The following is a 14,311-nucleotide window of genomic DNA, read 5'->3' on the forward strand; positions in this document are numbered from 1 at the left end:
AGCCAGAGGAACTGAATAATATTAAGAAATGCTATAGATGGAAGGGAAGTAGTGTCGAAATCTACCAAAAAACAATTAGGCAACAACAAATTCAATCCCTTCTAGACAATTTCCTGGAATAGTAAAGGTGTAAATTTAGCAGTAGAAAACCTAAACAGTATATTTGACCTCTCAGCTTCCTTATCAAATCAAAAAATGATAAGCAGACAACCTAAGAAAATTTACCATAATAACAAATGGTTTGATGAAGAATGCAAAAACCAAAGAAAGAAATTAAGAAACCTATCCAACAAAAACATAGCGACCCAGAAAACCTGAGTCTACGCCTTCACCATGGTGAATCACTAAAACAATACAGAAATACACTATGGAAAAAGAAGGAAAGGCACGTCAGAAATCAGCTCAATGTAAATGAAGAATCTATAGAATCTAACCACTTCTGGGGAAAATTGAAAACTCTAAACAAACAACACAAAGTTATTCTATCCAAAATGGAGATGTATGGATAAACCACTTCTCCAATCCCTTTGTCTCTATAACCAAGATTTAACAGCAAAAACATATACATGATCAAATACAAATATTAGAATCAACTATTAAAGACTACCAGAACTCACAGGATTCTCCAACTACATTGAATGAAGTACAGGACAAAATATAAACCCTCCAACCCAAAAAGGCCTGTGGGGTTGATGGTATCCTTTTTTTCACCTTTATTTAATCAGGTGGGCCAGTTGAGAACAAGTTCTCATTTACAACTGCGACCTGGCCAAGATAAAGCAAAGCAGTGTGACAAAAACAACACATGGGATAAACAATCGTACAGTCAATAACACAATAGAAAAATCCGTATACAGTGTGTGCAAATGAAGTAAGGAGGTAAAGGCAATAAATAGGCCAATAGTGGTAAAGTAATTACAATTTAGCAATTTACACACAGTGATATGTGCAGATGAGGATGTGCAAGTAGAAATATTGATGTGCAAAAGAGCAGAACAACAAAAACAAATATGGGATGAGGTAGGTAGTTGGTTGGATGGGCTATTTACATATGGGCTGTGTACAGCTGCAGCGATCGGTAAGCTGCTCTCACAGCTGAAGCTTAAAGTTAATGAGGGAGATATAAGTCTCCAACCTCAGTGATTTTTGCAATTCGTTCCAGTCATTGGCAGCAGAAAATTGGAAGGAAATCGGCCAAAGAAGGTGTTGGCTTTGGGGATGAGCAGTGCAATTTACCTGCTGGAGCGCGTGCTACGGGTGGGTGTGGCTATGGTGAACAGTGAGCTGAGATAAGGCAGAGCTTTACCTAGCAAAGACTTATAGATGACTTGGAGCCAGTGGGTTACTGCGACGAATATGTAGCGAATGAAACGAATATGTATCCTAAATGAAATGATAAAATAAACAGACCACAAATTCCAATTGGCTATACTTAAACTCTTTAACATCATCCTCAGCTCTGGCATATTCCCCAATATTTGGAACCAAGGACTGATCACCCCAATCCACAAGCGTGGAGACAAATTTGAGCACATTAACTTCCGTCGAAAGTGCGTCAACAGCAACCTTGGGAAATCCTGCATTATCATTAACATCAAACTCGTACGAGTTTCCTCTGCGAAAATAATGTACTGAGCAAATGTCAAATTGGCTTTTTACCAAATTACAGTACGACAGACCACATATTCAACCTGCACATCCTAATTGACAAACAAACAAACCAAAACAAAGGCAAAGTTTTCTCATGCTTTGTTGATTTCAAAAAAGCTTGAGACTCAATTTGGCATGAGGGCCTGCTATACAAACTGATGTAAAGTGGTGTTGGGGGGAAAAACATATGACTATCAAATCCATGTAAACAAACAACACTCTTTCCACAGGGCCGGGGGGTGAGACTCAGATGCAAAATAAGCTGCACCCTCTTCAACATACAAATCAACGAATTGGCGAGGGCACTAGAACAGTCTGCAGCACTCAGCCACACCCTGCTAGAATATGAAGTGAAATGTCTACTGTTTGCTGATGATCTGGTGCTTCTGTCCTCAACCAAGGCGGGACTACAGCAGCATCCAGATCTTCTGCATAGGTTCTCTCAGACCTGGGCCCTGAAGGGTAAATCTCAGTAAAACAAAAATAATGGTGTTCCAAAAAAGGTCCAGTTGCCAGGACCACAAATACAAATTCCACATGGACAGCATTACCCTAGAGGACACAAAAAAACTATACAGCAGTACCAGTCAAAAGTTTGGACACACCTACTCATTCCAGGGCTTTTCCTAATTTTTACTATTTTCTACATTGTACAATAATAGTGAAGACATCAACACTATGAAATAACACATATGGAACCATGTAGTAACCAAAAAGTGTTAAACAAATCCAAATATATTTTAGATCCTTCAAAGTAGCCACCCTTTGCCTTGGCATTCTCTCAAAAAGTGAGAAAGAGGGAAAGTGTGTGGTGTTCCTTTCAACTCTATAGTGGCATCCAGTCTAAGACAACTCCACATTTTCACCTAATTCTCTCATTCTGAAAATTAACCACATACTGTAGAGGGAAAACATTAGTTCACACATAGTAGTTAGTGCATTAGCTAGTTAACATTTCACACAGATTGCCAGGGTCCAGTAAGCAACTAACGCGTTATAACTTGAGGAACGGCAAGGAGTCGTATACCAGTTAATACAATAGCAAATTGGTTAAGTTACTAACATTAGCTCATCTGATGTTGTAACGTTAACTAGCTAACGTTAGCTGTCTGACTTTATTAGCCAGCTGATTTTCACATCATAAACTCAATTATTTGATCGGTTAAGTTGGCTAATGTTGCTCAACATTTCTCTTGCTAGCTAACGGAGAATTCGATCCACCTAGCAAGATACTTAACAATGCTAACAATACTTGTTCCACCACACTTTCTCCCTCACCTCAAACTTTCTAAATGCCAGTTGTTTTTCAGTTACAGCTCATGAAGTACGCTTCATCACCTTCTCACCCTGTCTCTGTGGTCAGGCTTCTCACCTACTTTACCTCTTCATTATTGTTCAGGGTATGAATTATTAACTAGCAAAGTGCTATTCCACTCTCCACTCTTTCCAGAGAGCGCGATGATGCAGTATCTAGCAAATTGCTTGTCTCTTCTCTCTTCAGTCGTGTGCTGCATTCTGTTCTTATGTGAATGATTGGCTGATCCTTGGATATAGCCAGGATTGCTCCAAACACGCATCACTCTATTGCATAAAACCAGTATTGATCCAAAGCCCCCCTCCCACACCTCATCGGATGGTCACCAAGTTTGGATTCAAAATGACGAATTTGACCCGAAAAGTGCGTTTGCATCCCTGAGAAGAGCCCCCTAAGCGAGCTCGTCCTTGGGCTCTGTTCACAAACCCAAACAGACCACACAGAGCCCCAGGACAGCAACACAATTAGACCCAACCAAATCATGAGAAAACAAAAAGATAATTACTTGACACATTGGAAAGAATTTACAAAACAACAGAGCAAACTAGAATGATATTTGGCCCTAAACAGAGAGTACACAGTGGCAGAATAGCTGACCACTGTGTCTGACCCAAAATTAAGGAAATATTTGACAATGTGGACTCAGTGACCAAGCCTTGCTATTGAGAAAGGACACCGAAGGCAGACCTGGCTCTCAAGAGAAGACAGGCTATGTGCACACTGCCCACAAAATGAGGTGAAAACTGAGCTGCACTTCCTAACCTCTAGACAAATGTTTGACCATATTAGAGAGACATATTTCCCTCAGATTACACAGACCCACAAGGAATTGGAAACTCCCATATCTATTGGGTGAAACACCACAGTGTGCAATCACAGCAGCAAGATTTGAGACCTGTTGCCACAAAAAAGGCCAACCAGTAAAGAACAAACACCACTATAAATATAACCTATACATCTAGTTTAAAAAAAAAACTTTTTACAAGGATTAAATGTCAGGAATTGTGAAAAACTGAGTTTAAGTGTATGTAAACTTCCGACTTCAACTGTGTTAGCTAAATATATGTAAACTCAGTTTTTCACAATTCCTGACATTTAATCCTAGTAAAAATTCCCTGTTTAGGTCAGTTAGGATCACCACTTTTTTAAGAATTTGAAATGTCAGAATAATAGTAGAGAAAATTATTTATTTCAGCTTATACTTCTTTCATCACATTCCCAGTGGTTCAGAAGTTTACATACACTCAATTAGAATTTGGTAGCATTGCCATTAAATTGTTCAACTTGGGTCAAACGTTTCAGGTCGCCTTCCAAAAGCTTCCCACAATAAGTTGGGTGAATTTTGGCCCATTCCTCCTGCCAGAGCTGGTGTAACTGAGTCAGGTTATTAGGCCTCCTTGCTCGCACACGCTTTTCCTGTTATGACCACAAATCTTCTATAGGATTGAGGTCGGGGCTTTGTGATGGCCACCAATACCTTGACTTTGTTGTCTTTAACCTGTTGTGCCTATAGGTTCCCAAGCAGAACTAGACTATCCAATAATAATAATAATATGCATATATTAGCAATTTAGGACAGATTTTTATGCAGTTCACTGTGGGCACGCAATTCATCCAAAGGGGAAATACCACCCCCTATCCTTAACAAGTTGCGATTTTGCCACAACTTTGGAAGTATGGTGGGGTCATAGTCCATCTGGGAGACTGATTTGCGACCATGCTTTAACTTCCTGACTGATGTCTTGAGATGTTGCTTCAATATATCCTCACAATTGTCCTATCTCATGAAGCCATCTATTGTGTGAAGTGCACCAGCCCCTCCTGCAGCAAAGCACCCACACAACAGGATGCTGCCACCCCCGTGCTTCACGGTTGGGATGGTGTTCTTCGCCTTGCAAGCGTCCCCCTTTTTCCTCCAAACATAACGATGGTCATTATGGCCAAACAGTTATATTTTTGTTTCATGAGACCAGAGGAAATTTCTCCAAAAAGTACGATGTTTGTCCTCATGTGCAGTTGCAAACCGTAGTCTGGCTTTTTATGGCGGTTTTGGAGCAGTGGCTTCTTCCTTGCTGAGCAGCCTTCCAGGTTATGTCGACATAAGACTTGTTTTACTGTGGATATAGATACTTTTGTATCTGATTCTTCCAGCATCTTCACAAGGTCCTTTGCTGTTGTTCTGGGATTGATTTGCACTTTTCGCACCAAAGTACGTTCATCTCCAGGAGACAGAACGCATCTCCTTCCTGAGCGGTATGACGGCTGCATGGTCCCATGGTGTTTATACTTGCATACTATTGTTTGTACAGATGAACGTGGTACCTTCAGGTGTTTGGATTTTGCTCCCAATGATCAACCAGACTTGTGGAGGTCTACAATTTGTTTTCTGACATCTTGGCTGATTTCTTTTGATTTTCCCATGATGTCAAGCAAAGAGGCACTTTGAAGATAGGCCTTGAAATACATCCACAGGTACACACCCAATTGACTCAAATTATGTCAATTAGACTATCAGAAGCTTCTAAAGACATGACATCATTTTCTGGAATTTTCCAAGCTGTTTAAAGGCACAGTCAACTTAGTGTATATAAACTTCTGACCCACTGGAATTGTGATACAGTGAATTATAAGTGAAGTAATCTGTCTGTAAACAATTGTTGGAAAAATTACTTGTCTCATGCACAAAGTAGATGTCCTAACCGACTTGCCAAAACTATAGTTTGTTAACAAGAAAAGTTTTAATGACTCCAACCTAAGTGTATGTAAACTTCCGACTTCAACGGTATTTATTTATTGTCCCTTTTGTACTTAACTATTTGCACATTATTACAACACCATACATACACATAATATGAGACATCTTTATTATTTTTGAACCTTTGTGAGTGTAATGTTCACTGTTAATTATTTATTGTTTATTTCACTTTTGTTCATCTATTTCACTTGCTTTGGCAATGTAAACTGTTGATGAATAACAATATGAGAAACGAGACCAAGTTGAGACTCTGGACAAGGCGGATAAGGTATAATACAAGGCCGTTTATTATAGTGTAATAATATATGGTAAAGCGTGCTGCACAGCCCCTTTTCGTCTAGTTCTTATGGAACCGTCGGAAAAAAGAGAGGCCTGAAACATGATGGGCAGTCCATTTTATACATTGAAATGACGTAGGTAGATTCTTGTAGTCCTGACTTCTGGTAGGTTGCTTGTAGGTGATAGACAGTCCCCTCCAACCTGGTGTCCGTATCCCATTGGCTCTCGACAGAGTTCTTTGTCTTTGGAGTCCATCCCGAAGGGGGTCAGGTGTGTGTTTTAGGAATGTCCTTTAGGAATTTCAGTGTATATGTTCAGTGTATATGTTATCTCAGTCAGCCCCCTGTACGGGTTGTACCAGTGCGATTAGTATCTACAGAAGGACTTGGGGAGGGGAAGGTTATAACACAGTGTGCAAGCTATAATATCATGGTTAGGCCACATGCAGACAACAGTCAGTGAATGCGTTATTACATGTGTTTAATATGTTTATTACAAAACGTATGTTTCCCATGCCAATAAAGCCCCTTAAATTGAAATTGAAATGAGACAGAGAGACAGACAGAGAGAGTGAGACAGACAGACACAGAGAGAGAAAAAGATAGGAGTTAGAGAGATCGAGAGGGAGATAAAGAGAGAACGAGTGATCAAGAGAGAGACTTTGTCTTTCTTTAATGATACATCCTCACTTCATTAAAACCTCATCACCCCCCTCCTTTTAAAATCAAATATCCCCTGTGCTGCATACTCACCTTGCCCTCTACCCCACGATACAAAACATCACAATAACCAAAACCTAACCACTGTTACAACCGTATATCCAACCCATCTTCCCCAGCTATACAGACTAAAGGTCAACCGATTATTGTTTTTCAACGCCGATACCGATTATTGGAGGACCAAAAAAAGACGATACAGATTAATCAGCCGATTAATTATATTTATTTGTAATAATGACAATTACAACAATACTGAATGAACACTTTTATTTGAACTTAATATAATACATCAATAAATTCAAATTAGCCTCAAATAACTAATGAAACATGTTTAATTTGGTTTAAATAATGCAAAAACAAAGTGTTGGAGAAGAAAGTAAAAGTGCAATATGTACCATGATAAAAAGCTAACGTTTAAGTTCCTTGCTCAGAACATGAGAACATATGAAAGCTGGTGGTTCCTTTTAACATGAGTCTTCAATATTCCCAGGTAAGACGTGTTAGGTTGTAGTTATTATAGGAATTATATGACTATTTCTCTCTATGCCATTTGTATTTCATATACCTTTGACTATTGGATGTTCTTATAGGCGCTATAGTATTGCCAGTGTAACAGTATAGCTTCCGTCCCTCTCTTCCCCCCTAACTGGGCTCAAACCAGGGACACATAGACAACAGCCACCCTCGAAGCATCGTTACCCATCGCTTCGCAAAAGCAGCAGCCCTTGCAGAGCAAGGGGAACAACTACTTCAAGGTCTCAGAGCGAGTGACGTCACCGATTGAAACGCTATTAGCGCGCACACCGCTAACTAGCTAGCCATTTCACATCGGTTACACCAGCCTAATCCCGGGAGTTGATAGGCTTTTAATCATAAATAGCTCAATGCTTGAAGCACAGCGAAGAGCTGCTGGCAAATGCACGAAAGTGCTGTTTGAATGAATGCTTACGAGCCTGCTGCTGCCTACCACCGCTCACTCAGACTGCTCTATCATATATCAAATCATAGACTTAATTATAACATAAAAACACACAGAAATACGAGCCTTAGGTCATTAATATGGTCAAATCTGGACACTATCATTTCGAAAACAAAACGTTTATTCTTTCAGTGAAATACGGAACCGTTCCGTATTTTATCTAACAGGTGACATCCCTAAGTCTAAATATTGCTGTGACATTGCACAACCTTCAATGTTATGTCATAATTATGTACAATTCTGGCAAATTAATTACGGTCTTTGTTAGGAAGAAATGGTCTTCACACAGTTCGCAACGAGCCAGGCGGCCCAAACTGCTGCATATACCCTGACTCTGGAAAGCAAGAGAAGTGACACAATTTCCCGAGTTAAAATAAATTCATGTTACCAGGCAATATTAACTAAATATGCAGGTTTAAAAATATATACTTGTGTATTGATTTTAAAGAAAGGCATTGATGTTTATGGTTAGGTACACATTGGTGCAACGACTGCTTTTTTCACGCATGCGCTTCTTAAATCACTCGTTTGGCGAAGTAGGCTGTGATTCGATGGTTATATTAACAGGCACCGCATCGATTATATGCAACACAGGACAAGCTAGATAAACTAGTAATATCATCAACCATGTGTAGTTAACTAGTGATTATGTAAAGATTTATTGTTTTTTATAAGATAAGCTAAATGCTAGCTAGTAACTTACCTTGGCTTCTTGCTGCACTCGCGCAACAGGTAGTCAGCCTGCAACTCAGTCTCCTCATGGATTGCAATGTAATCGGCCACAATCCGTGTCCAAAAATGCCGATAACCAATTGTTATGAAATCTTGAAAATGGTCCTAATTAATCGTCCATTACGATTAATCGGTCGACCTCCAATACAGACGGCCTCCCCGACACATATATAGAACTCAAATTCCACCCTAAGGCGCGCAGAGACCATCCCATTAATTAATAGTAAAGGGTACGTTATCCCCCAACCATTGACCCTGTTCCTCCGTGTTGGCCAAACAGCCAACATTGCCTGAACAAACAGAAAATTCAATAACACACATTTGGCCTTTTCCTTATTTACCTGTACCCCATTATAAACATCCCCACAGTAAACTCCACCCCCAACCTCTCATACAGAAATTCCAACAGAGACATTAATGGCATTAACCTGGCGCACACAGAAAACACAGGATGCACAGTTTCACTCATGACACAGAAAGAACACCCCACCCCCGGACTCCCGGGTAGACCCGTACCAACCAGCTATTAGTGGCCAGGGCTCCATGTATTTTATTTTATTTATTTTACCTTTATTTAACCAGGCAAGTCAGTTAAGAACAAATTCTTATTTTCAATGACGGCCTGGGAACAGTGCCTGTTCAGGGGTAGAACGACATTGTCAGTTCGGGGGTTTGAACTCGCAACCTTCCGGTTACTAGTCCAACGCTCTAACCACTAGGCTACCCTGCCACCCCAACCCTCCACTGGAGGTTCCCTGATCTCTTTGGTACTGGGAGATCCCAGAGGAATATCTCCAGCATCCTAAGATATGTTAGTCCTTGACTGCATTTATGGAACGCAGCTGGCATGCCCAGGAAGTGTTTGAGAGCTGTACAAGTTCAGCTGATGCTATTCCAAGTTTGGACTGAGCTTCTTTGAACTTGTGGTGGTTAACTAGGGATGTACTGAAAAACGAATACACGTTCCCCAAGAAACTGAAAAACTCAGCAGCTTCCGGAATAGCCCTGCAAGTATGACACAACACCAAATTAAGCTCATGAGCATAGCAATGTCCATAAATGGCCTCCGGATGCAGCACTTGAAATGTGCTTGCACACCTCCTTTGAACCCACTCATGACAGATGCACCATCATAGGTCTGTGCAACGCACTTTAGATCTGATATCCCTCTCCCTGCTGTTGCAACTCATTTGCTATCGATTGGGCTTCAAGTGACTTGATTTCTGCTAGTGCTAGTAAACGCTCCTTAACTGTCCCCTCTGTCACATACCTAACACACAGAGCCAACTGTTCAGAATGCCCATCCCTGGCCTCATCTTCCATAATGGCATACATTCTAGACTTTGACATATCAGAGACCATGGTGTCCATAATCTCTTGAGCACAGCATTCGATCATGTCCTTCTGAGATTCTGGAGAGAGATACGTCGCATTTGATGGAGTATTGTACCTTTGCAGACAAGGGTCAAACTCCTTCAAAAGCTCCATGCATTCAAGAAAGTTCCCTCTATTTGTGCTTTCAATAGATTCATCATTGGCACGGAAAGAGTCCCTATCTTCCTAACATTGACCTCAACAATTCTCCTTGGATACTCCCTTCTCTCTGCAATATCACTATCATGGGCAGATGTTAAAATTTGAGCAATGTTCCCATGACTGTTAGTTTCCTGGTAGCTTTGCCATGCCACAACACTGTATCTGTCTGTGCCATTTCATGTTTACCGAAGATAAACAGCTTTTTCCATTTTTTGCAGCCATTACGGGCAAAATAATCAAATGTAATGTTTTTGCCAAAAAGTCAACTTGGAAAGCAGAAATCTGTGTTTTTGTGGACAGAGTACTGTACCCAATTGTATTTCTGTGGGTAGCTATTCAGCTTCACTTGTCTGGGGCCAGTGTCTTTGTCACCCAAATCGCTCTCATTTCTGGAAGGTGTTGCTGCAGTGGCTTGATTACTTTCTTTCTCTGGATTGGATCTGTTTGTTATCCTTCTCTCTCTGGATCTGTTTGTTGTCTCTCTCTCTCTGGATTGGTTTGTTGTCCCTCTCTCTCTGGATTGGTTTGTTGTCCCTCTCTCTCTGGATTGGTTTGTTGTCCTTCTCTCTCTGGATCTGTTTGTTGTCCCTCTCTCTCTGGATCTGTTTGTTGTCTGGATCTCTCTCTCTGGATTGGTTTGTTGTCTCCCTCTCTCTGGATTGGTTTGGATCTGTTTGTTGTCTCTGGATCTGTTTGTTGTCTCTCTCTGGATCTGTTTGGTTTGCTGTCCTTCTCTCTCTGGATCTGTTTGTTATCCCTCTCTCTCTTGTCCCTCTCTCTCTGGATTGGTTTGATCTGTTCCTCTGTTTGTTATTTCTCTGGGGATGTCCCTCTCTCTCTGGATTGGTTTGTTGCTCTCTCTCATTGGTTTGTTGTCCCTCTCTCTTGGTTTGTTGTCCTTCTCTCTCAGCTCTGGATTGGTTTTGATATCTGCCTTGCTCGCATGTTGATATCTGCCTTGCATAGAAGCCTCTCTTTCTGCATGACCCTTTAAGACATCATGAGCATCATTTATTTATGCCTCACAAAAGTGAGACATATGCTGTCATATGCTGTACAAATTTAACTGAAAGCTTAAACATCTACTTGCTTTTTATATCACTAACCTTCATCAGACATTCTCCCTCAGCCCTGTCAGCCTCCAGCTTTTTTCCCTCATTCTTGTCTGCTGTGTTTTGACATGTATTGCTATTAAACTTACAATAACTCAAGGCTTAATAGGTGATTAATCCATTTTTATTTTTGTTTGAACTGGTAAAATCTTAATTTCTCACCGGATTGGCCTTCGGCAGAGCTGCTGGCACTGCCTCTCTTGAAGAATTTCTGTATATCCATCTAACATTAGTCATTAGCTAGCTTACAGCTGAGAAATTGAGGATAATACAATGACAGTGTGATCATTGTCACCTTTTCCACACATGACCTACTGATAATTGTTTTGCAATGGTCTACTGAATGAAAGCAATTGAGTATGAAAAGATATGTGCATGATGTTATGTCATCTGTCTCATTTATAGCCTGGCACAGATAGCAAAACTACATTAAATACAACGTTAATTAGATATCATCGCCACATAATTTATAGACCAAGCGACATCCCTGCCACCATCCATAGCATGACTAGACCCAACCTCAGCTACACCACCATCCATAGCATGACTAGGCCCAGCCTCATCTACACCACCATCTATAGCATGACTAGGCCCAGCCTCTGCTGCCTGCGTCTCATGCACCCCTGCACATTGACCTCGATTTCCCCCACTGGCGCTTGTACTCTCAGCTACCTTATATGTACAGCCTTGATGTGTGGGCACGCAAAGCTCTTATGCCCCAAATCGCCACACTCAAGCACCGTACACCATCTGTGCTGGCAAACCCTGCATAGAGCCCCTCCCCATGCCTCACTTTAAAATGCACATTTAACGGTTGCACATTGTTATTCAGAAACATGAACACTTGCCTCTGGAACGAAACAATATGCTTAACGGCATCTGCCTGAAAACCTGCCGACAGTACACGAAACCCGCTAGCAAACTTATGAAACCGATTCAGCTCTTTCTGGATTTGATGATCCGTAATAAACGGAGGCAGATTCTCAACTACCACCCTTTTCGAAGGAGTCGAAAGATGAGAAATCGGCACCAACACATTCCTTACAAATACTCCACTAGCAATCAGTTTACCCACCAAATTCACTCTTTTCATGAACACAACCACAGCTTTGATCATTCTGGATGTGAAATGTATAAATTCAGTTCCTACCTGTTTGCTGACTATGAGCAGAATCTCCTCCATCTTAATTCCATTCTCAGGAACACACCTGAATTCATGCCCTAGCAACAGCGTCTCCTCTGCGCTAGGCTGTGAATCCATCGCGCACAGCACACTTTCCAAACCCCAGGAAACTTAAACTCTGTCCTCTTCCTCCCTAACTTTGAAAACAAACAGTGGGTACCACTAAACTAACAGTGTGATGACCCTCCACCATAGAAAATCAACATTTTAAGAAATGACCAAGGAAAGAATCAAGAAAATAAGTGAGGACAGATCCATTCACATGGCCTCTCAACTACACGCCCAGCATGCACTGGGAAGAGAGAGATATTAAGAGTGAGAGCAGGAAAGAGAGACAGTACGAGGAAGAGAGACTGATGAAAATATAGAAAGGTAAACAATACCTTGGGGTCTTGGAGCAGTGTCAGTAGTCCTCCTATGCAGGGGGAAGGTATAAACACTGATTGGAGGTCAGTGGAAGGGGGCATTTAGGATATCACTTCCTCATCAGCTGGACAGCAGGCTCCACCAAAGACTCCAAACCTTTACTGGCCAAGCAGGTCTTTCAAACAACAACAGAACCACACACAGTCACCTCCTAGATTGTTCAAATAAAATAAAATGTTATTTGTCACATGCGCCGAATATAACAGGTGTAGACTTTACAGTGAAAAATGCTTACTTATGAAACCTTTCCCAGCAATGCAGGAACCTGTTAAGGATGTCGAGAATCTAAGCAGCTTTTCGCAGCTTTTTGTTAAAAATCGCGCAACATTTCAGCGCCCTGTTGCTCATGCCAGGAATATAGTATATGCATATGATTAGTATGTGTGGATAGAAAACACTCAGACGTTTATAAAACTGCTGTGACTATAACAGAACGTGCGTTTCATCGAAAAGTGCAAGAAAATCTGATCACTGAAAATGGAAATAAATATCCATGCGCCACTTCCAGGAATTGTTCAAGAAGAACCGAATTAAATGAGGCCGAGATTGCAGTACCTACAGCTTCCACACGATGTATAGAGTCTTGTCATTTGATTCGGCTTCTTCTATTTACATGTCGGTAGGGGTTTTAAAGTGTCTAGGCAATCAGGATAGATTTTTGCTGTTGTCATTTTTATTTATTTGACCCATTTTTCTCCCTAACTCCATGATATCCAATTTCGATCTAATTACAATCTTGTCTTATTGCTGCAACTCCCCAACGGGCTCGGGAGAGGCGAAGGTCGAGTCATGCATCCTCCGAAACATGACCCGCCAAGCCACGCTTCTTAACACCCGCTTGCTTAACCCGGAAGCCAGCTGCACCAATGTGTTGAAGGAAACACTGTTCAACTGACAACTCAAGTCAGCCTGTAGATGCCCGGCCTGCCACAAGGAGTTGCTAGAGCGCAATGAGCCAAATCAAGCCCCCCCAGACAAACACTCCCCTAACCCAAATGGCGCTGAGCCCATTGTGAGCTGCCCCATTGGGAGGTCACAGCCGGTTGTGACACAGCCTGGAATCGAACCCCAGGCTGTAGTGATGCCACAAAACCTGAAACGTGTTTGTTGTTATTTTTTAACTGTCAAATTAGAAGCCCTGTCCAGCATTACAATCGGTATTATACGCAAATAACTTGCCGAGAGCAATCAGAATTGCCAGGCAATACCAACTCCAATTATAAAATGCCAATATCCTTAAAGTAATAAGATAAATGATAAATTAATTTCAAATTCTAAGGAGTAGAGAAAGCAAAAAGGGGTAGAGAAACCAATTAGAGTAAGGGATATTAGTTATGGCTTATAACAGTGACAGGTAGCCTTTGAAACTATGTGAGGGTATACCTGTATTTTGTGGAAGAGGTGACTGATGCCCCCCTGTGCCGCCAGGGAATCTCTGCCGGCGCTGCAGTGGGTGGTCTGGTGTAGGCAGCGAGCAAGGCCAGGTGGATGGGGATGGCCTGGGTCCTTGTTGTGCCAGTCCTCATACAGCTTCAGCAGGACAGTCATAACCCTTGGCTACATCGGTCCTGACATTGGCCTCTGAGACAGAAATCAGTTTTAATGTCAACAAAGAAGTAGTTATA

General features: G+C 41.4%; 1 protein-coding gene across 5 annotated transcripts in view; it reads left to right on the forward strand.

Annotated features, from left to right (window-relative positions):
- Positions 1-14,311, forward strand: part of LOC118401366 (kelch-like protein 25) — a 997,662-nt gene that overhangs the window by 848,275 nt on the left and 135,076 nt on the right. The window lies entirely within an intron of this gene.

This window comes from Oncorhynchus keta, chromosome 22, assembly GCF_023373465.1.
Source record: "Oncorhynchus keta strain PuntledgeMale-10-30-2019 chromosome 22, Oket_V2, whole genome shotgun sequence".
Lineage (NCBI taxonomy): Eukaryota > Metazoa > Chordata > Actinopteri > Salmoniformes > Salmonidae > Oncorhynchus > Oncorhynchus keta.